This window comes from Notamacropus eugenii, chromosome 7, assembly GCF_028372415.1.
Source record: "Notamacropus eugenii isolate mMacEug1 chromosome 7, mMacEug1.pri_v2, whole genome shotgun sequence".
Classification (NCBI taxonomy): Eukaryota; Metazoa; Chordata; class Mammalia; order Diprotodontia; family Macropodidae; genus Notamacropus; species Notamacropus eugenii.
In genome coordinates this window covers 141,600,755-141,608,274 of record NC_092878.1, presented here as the reverse complement: position 1 = coordinate 141,608,274, position 7,520 = coordinate 141,600,755, and positions in this window count along the sequence as shown.

Below are 7,520 nucleotides of genomic sequence, written 5' to 3'. Positions count from 1 at the left end.
TGGAACTGAAAAAAATTAAAATTATTCACATTAAAAATGATTCAAATTGAAAGGAATGGGATATTTCTAAACTATGATATTATAAGCAGTTACATCTTTATGAACAGTGGACCTGTTTTTTTTTAAAATTTATTTAGTGTTTTATTTTCCTCAATTACATGCAAACACAGTTTTTAGTATTTGTTTTAAAAACTTTTGAGTTCCAAATTCTCTCCCTCCCTACCTATCACTCTCATTGAGAAGGCAAATAACTCAATATGGGTTATACAAGTGTAGACATGCAAAACATATTTCCATATCAGTCATGTTGTAAAAGAAAGCTAGACCCTGCCCCCCAAAAAAACTCTCAAGAAAAATAAAGCCAGTAAAAAAACATATGTTTCAATCTGTATTCAGATATTACCAGTTCTCTGTCAGGGGATAGATAGCATTTTTCATCATAAGTCCTTTGAATCATTGTATTGCTGAGAACAGCTAAGTCTTTCACAGCTGATCATCTCACAATATTGCTGTTAGTTTGTACACAGTGCATTTCACTTTGCATCAGCTCATATAAGCTTTTCCAGGTTTTTCTGAGAGCATCCTGCTCATCATTTCTTATAGCACAACAGTATTCTATCACAATCACATAGCACAATTTGTTCAGCCATTCCCCAATTGATGGGCATCCTCCCAATTTCCAACTCCCCACCACCAGAAAAGAGCTGATATAAATATTTCAGTACAGATAGGTCCTTTTCCCCTTTATTTTTTATCTCTTTTTGGATATAGACCTAGTAGTAGAGGCACAGCTAGGTCAAAGGGTATATACAGTTATATTGTCCTTTGAGCATAGTTCCAGATTGTTCTAAAGAATGGTTGAATGAGTTCACAACTCCACCAACAGTGCATTAATGTCTCATTTTTCCCTCATCCCCTCCAACATTTGTCATTCTTTTCTGTCCTATTAGCCAATGTATGAGGTAGTTCCTCAGAATTATTTCAATTAGCATGCTTCTAATAAATAGCAGTTTAGAGCACAATCTCATATGGCTATAGATAACTTTGATTTCATCTGAAAATTTCATTTATCTTGATCATATATCAATTGGGAAATGGCTCCTATATTTATAAATTTGACTCGGTTCTCTATATATTTGAGAAGTGAGGCCTTTCCTATATTCTCCCTCCCTGTGTATTCTATCCTCTTTCTTTCTTCACCCTATGCCTCCTCAAAAGTGTTTTGTTTCTGATTCCTACCTCTCCCAGTCTGTCCTCCCTTCTATCACCCCCACCCCTTTCTCTTATATCCTTCATCTTCTATTCTCATGGAGGATAAGATTGATTTCTGTACCCAATTGAGTGTGTATGTTATTCCCTCTCTGAGCCATGAGGGTAAAATTCACTCACTCCCCTCTGCCTTCTCCATCTGCCCCTTCCCTGTAAAAGTGTTTTCTTGCCTCTTTCATGTGAGATAATTTACCCCATTCTTTCCCTCTCTTTCCCTCAGAGCATTCTTCTTTCTCACCCTTTAGTTTTATTTTTTTAGATATCATCCCATCATATTCAACTCACATCTGTGCCCTCTGTCTAAATACTACCTAAGTGCCCTAATAATGAGAAAGTTTTTATGAGTCACAAATATCATCTTCTAATGTAGGAATGTAAACAGATTAACTTTATAAAGTCCCTTATGATTTCCCTTTCCTGTTTAGCTTTTTATGTTTCTCTTGAGTTTTGTATTTGAAAATCAAATTTTCTATTCATCTCTAGACTTTTCATCAAGAATTCTTGAGTCCTCTATTTCATTGAATATCCATTTTTTCCCCTAAAGGATTATGCTCAGTTTTTCTGGGTAAGCCATTCTTGGTTGTAATCCTAACTCCTTTGCCCTCCAGAATACCATGCGCTAAGCCCTTTGTTCCTTTAATGTAGAAAGTGCTAAATCCTGTGTTATCCTGACTGTGGCTTCACAATCTGTTTCTTTCTGCTTGAAATATTTACTCCTTGAGCTGGAAACTCTGAAATTTGATTATAATATTCCTAGGAGTTTTCATTTTGAGATCTCTTTTAGGAGATAATTGTTGGATTCTTTCAATTTCTGTTTTACCCTTTGGTTCTAGAGTATCAGGACAGTTTTCCTTGATAATTTCTTGAAAGATTATGTCTAGGCTTATTCTTTGATCATGGCTTTCAGGTAGTCCAATAATTTTTAAATGATCTCAATCTATTTTCCAGGTCAGTTCTTTTTCGAGTGTGATATTTTGTCTTCTATTTTTTTATTCTTTTGGTTTTGTCTTATTGTTTCTTGATCTCTCATAAAGTCATCAGCTTCCATTTTCTCAGTTCTAATTTGTAAGGAATTATTTTCTTCAGTGAGCATTTGTATCTCCTTTTCCATTTGACCAATACTACTTTTTAAAAAGTTTTTTTTCTTTAGTGAATTATTGTTCTTCTTTTTCCATCTGGCCAATTCTACTTTTCAAGGCATTTGTCTCCTCATTGGCTTTTTATACCTCTTTTACCATTTACCTAATCTGTTCTTAAGGTGTTTTCTTTAGTATTTTTGGTGTCTCCTTCACCAAACTGTTGACTCATTTTTCTTGCATCACTCTCATTTCTCTTTCCTATTTTGCCTTTACCTCTCTTACTTGATTTTGAAATCCTTTTTCAACTCTTCCATGCCCTGAAATCAATTCATATTTTTTTTTTTTGGAGGCTTTGGATGTTGGAGTTTTGACTTTATCTTCTTCTGAGTATGTTTTGATCTTCCTTGTCATCATAGTAACTTCTATGGTCAGATTTTTTTTCTGTTTGTTCTTTTTCCCAGCCAATTAATTAACTTTTAACTCTTTGTGAAAGTGGGGCTCAGTTTCCAGAGTAGAGGGCGTACTGTCCCAAGCTTCAGGGGTTTTGTGCTGCTGTTTTCAGAGATACTTCTAGGGACCTATAATTTTTTAGTTCTTCCAAGGTAGTACTATCTAAGGAGAGGTGTATTTACTACTCTCCTGGCCTGTGCTTTGTTCTGAGTGACCACAAGCGCTATTTTCTGCCCTTGAACTGTGATGAGGGTCCCTGCTCCCCTGCAGCTGCAACTCTGGTGTGCTAGTGCTTTTTCTCACCCTGGGACTTCCATCAGGACTGTGTCCCAGATCTGAGTATGGTCAAAGCAACAGTCCCACCCCCAGTGCCAGCAGAGACCCATAATCTCCTGATCGGTTCTACCCACTTACCACCTGTGGGCTAAGAGTCCAGAAGTAGCCACTGCTGGCACTGATTCAATGGCTCCCAAGGCCTGCTCCTGGTTTGCTGGGGCATGATTTACACTGGCATGTCCTGTGCTCCACTTTCACCCAAATGCAACAGACCTTTCCTGCCAACCTTCTATAGTTGTCTTTGGCTGAAAAAATATTTTATCCCATCTTTTTGTGAGTTCTATCACTTCACAGATTGTTTTATGGCCTTACTTAAAGGTGTTCAGAAGGATTTTTGGGAGAGCTCAGGTGAGACGCTGCCTTTTCTCTGCCATCTTGTCTCCTGCCTGGTCCTGTGTTTCTCTAACATGGATCTTATATAACCATTCATTCTCTTTCATATCAGTGAGGAAGATGCACAGTATATGTTTCTCATCTAATCTAGGAAAGTAAACTACTCATGAAAAGGTCCTTTTGCCAGAATAATATAAAAAGAAGTGCTGAAGGTGTGAAGTACTGAATATAAAGTTCTTTTGCTTCTGTCTCTTAAGTGTTTTATGTATGCAACATTTATATGTTAGTTTTTATATTGTGCATAATTTTTGTGGGTAAAAAAGTGATGACCTCATAATTATGAGGCTACCTAATGGTGGTTTGCTTTTGTTCTTTTCTAAATTAAAGTTGGAGTCTTAGTCTAAAGCATAAATCATTAAAACGTTCTGCCTAAAGTCCTGTTTACTATGTGATTTGCTGATGTAAATTTATGGCTTTTTTTTCTCTTTTGCTGTCTTTTGGTAAGTAAAATGAGCAGATAGAAATAAATTTGAAAATGATAGTGAGGGAGCATGGTTGTCTCAATAGGTGATTTCTGCATAGTATGTTTCTGAGAAGATGTTGTTCATGTCTTTTTCTCTAAGTAGAAGTGTGTGAATGTAAAATATTTAAAATAACACTAGGTCATTGAAAGGGAACAAAATCCAGTATGGCTCTTCACTGATTTGGGTTAAACTTTCAATATGATTTTCTGTTTGGGTTTATAATCCAGAGCCAGGGATCACTCACCATATGGGATTAGAAATGGGAAGGTAGAGGATCTCTTTCATGAGCCATTTAAGTGTTAATAGTATTTGGAAATAATTTGTGAAAGTTAATAGATTTTGAAAAATAAGAGACCCAACCAAAATGTTGAAGATAGACTAATATATTGATATCTTGTTAGGTGTTAAAAACATTTTAAAATGTAATTTATTGTGTAGAATATTAAAAAAATAGTGTTGTAAAACATCAGGAAATGTGATGAAAATTAGGGTGAAAAGGGATCGAAAAGATTACCAGAAAACCAAAAAGCCATTGGCATTGCAAATTCCCTTCACTTAAAGTTTTCCAGAATAATTATTTTCCATAAGTTTTGAAAGGCTTTATTTCGGCCTGCAGTAGTTCAATCTGAAGAAAAGGAAGTTTTTAGTTAGGTCTCCTTATTCATTAAGAAAAACTACTTAAATGAAACCCCTCTTTCCAAGGAAGATATGTGAGAGAGGCCAGAACTCAGGCCCTGTGCTGTCTCTCTCTGACACTCATCGGAAGCACAGAGACACAAGTTGAGGAACCTAAGTAGCTTCCTTGCTCTTTCTGAGTCAAGTCTCTAAACAAAGATATTAAAACTACACCATAAAATGATTACTCAGAATATCAGAAAAATCTATTAAAATATCAAAATGGCATTCCAAAGAATTTTGGTTTCTTTGCTATTTTGAATTATTCACATTAGTGTCCCTGTCCCTGTTAACACAGATGTATCATTAAAGTATTTATGAAGTGCTTATTACATGCATTGCAAGGTACTGTCCTGACAATTGAGAGCTGACTTATTTTAAAATCCAGGTATTGTAGACAGTGTTGTGAAACCAGCCCCAAGGGCTGAGTTCACTGAGGAATGAAGGGTAATTATGTAGATCCAGCAAAGGGATAGGTGTGTGTTGCTGCTCTGAGCTAGGATTTCCTGTGCTTCTCACAGGTATTTTTAAAATGCTGAGTTAACCAGCTAATCTAAGAGACTTTTTATTTATATTTTTCAAACCTTTAGTGTTAAATATAAAGATGTGGCTTTGACTGATCCTGATGGACAAAGTAACTTAATAGGCTTCAAAATCTGTGACTTGAAAGTGTGCCATGGGGACACCTACACTAGCAAAATTAATGGGGGTGGCCTAGTGATGTTTTCTTACAACTGTGAATTTTCATATAGGCAGAAACTATGTGAGTGTGCCTGACTTCAATCTAGTGTATATTCATGTGAAATTAGATTATTATTTATGTTCTAGCAGTATGTGCTTCCTATTTAAATGAAGATTGTACAGGTGTAACTTAATGTAAATTTAATAGCTTCTTTGCTTATTGAATGTGCTGCCAAAATATTATCTGTCAGATATGTTTTGTATAGTGAAACCATTCTATTTTGACACATACTAAAAGTAAAAATATTTAAATACCTTATGTCTTTGAAATTAAATGTACTCTTGTGTTCTTTCACCAGTTCATTAAACTATGACTGAATGGTTAATTGGTGTGCCTATTTTGATAGTTATAAAACTACATTAGAAAGTTAGCTTCTTAAGTATTAAATACGCTGCATTTTATTGTCCACTCTGTGATCCACATGCATAGATGATTTTTACAGATTAAGTTTACCTAATGAGTAAACCAACTGTAAGCAGTCTGAGTTCAAATTTCTTTTGTGTGTGTTTGTCCTTTGTTGCTAAAGAAGACCATACCATCAGAGAAGTGATGACATAACTTGCACTTGACTTTGTTTTGAGTGAGGGAAGGCTATGCAGGTCACCAGCCTCACTTCTCCTCCAGAGCCATCTGAATCCAATGACCTGATATTCATCAGGATAACTGGAGATGACCCAGGATGAGGCAATTGGGGTTAAGTGACTTGCCCAAGGTCACACAGCTATTGAGTGTCAAGTGTCTGAGGTGAGATTTGAACTCAGGTTAAAGAGAAGACTTAGAGGAAACTGGTAGCTATTTGCAAGTATGTGAAATGCTATGTCATGTGAAAGAAACATTAAACTTACTCTCTTTGGCTCCAGAGAGTAGAATTACTTGCTGGAAATTTCAGAAAGAAAAACTGTGGTGTGAAGTCAGAAAAAAAACCCAAAACTTCCTAATAATTAGAACTGTCCAAAAGTGGAATGAGATTGTAATTTCCTCATCACTGAAGGTTCAAATGAGGAGAATTAATGGTCATTTATGAAACATGTTATAGTGGGGATTACTTTCAAATATGATTTGGACTACATGGCCACTGAGGTCCCTTCCAACTCTGAAATTCTGTGAATCCCTGATGATAACTCATATCAACCAGTAATGGATCCACCAGGATCCATTCCCTAGTGCTTTCTGGATTCCTAGGATGTTACAACTATAATGTCTTCTGTAAGGTCTCATAGCTTTCGCAGTTCTATGAATGCTATTGTACAGATTAGGTAATTTTACAAATTAGCTCATTTACATATGAGGAAACTGAAACTTACTGAGATGAAGTGAGGTCACAGCTAGGAAGCCACAGGCCCCAAACTTGGCTGGCCCCAGGTCTTCTTAGAATCAGACTTCTGACTCTGAGGCTAGTTTCAAAACACACACACACACACACACACACACACACACACACACACACACACACACACACAACCCTGTATTCGGATTCCTCAATTTGTGGTGGATTTTGATACATAACTTGTGTATCATAATTTAATTTTGCAAATGCTGAAGTTCTATTGCATAAATTTGTTCTGTAGCTTGCCTTAATATTTGAGTGCTGAATTTCTTAAGGAAACTTGGTGAAAACAGTAAACAGAAAAAAAAAAGTTTCAGGAGTTACAAATATTATCGTTCCATGTGAGAATGTAAACAGTTAAACTTTAGTAAGTCCCTTATGATTTCTCTTTCCTGTTTACCTTTTCATGCTTCTCTTGATTCTTGAGTTTGAAAGTCAAATTTTCTCTTCAGCTCTGAAGAATTCTTGAAAGTCCTCTATTTCATTGAATGACTATTTTTTCAATTTTCCCCAGCAATTTTGTCAAACAGTTAGTTCTTATTCCAGAAGCTGGGGTTCTTGGGTTTATTAAACAGTAGATTGCTGTACTCATTGACTATTGTTTCTTGAGTACCTAAACTATTCCACTGATCTAGCCTTCTATTTCTTAGCCAGTACCAAGTGATTTTGATAATTACTGCTTTATAATACAAGTTGAGGTCTGATAGAGCTATGACACCTTCCCTAGCATTTGTTTTCTTTAGTTGCCTTGATATTCTAGACCTTTTGTTCTTCCAGAAAAATTT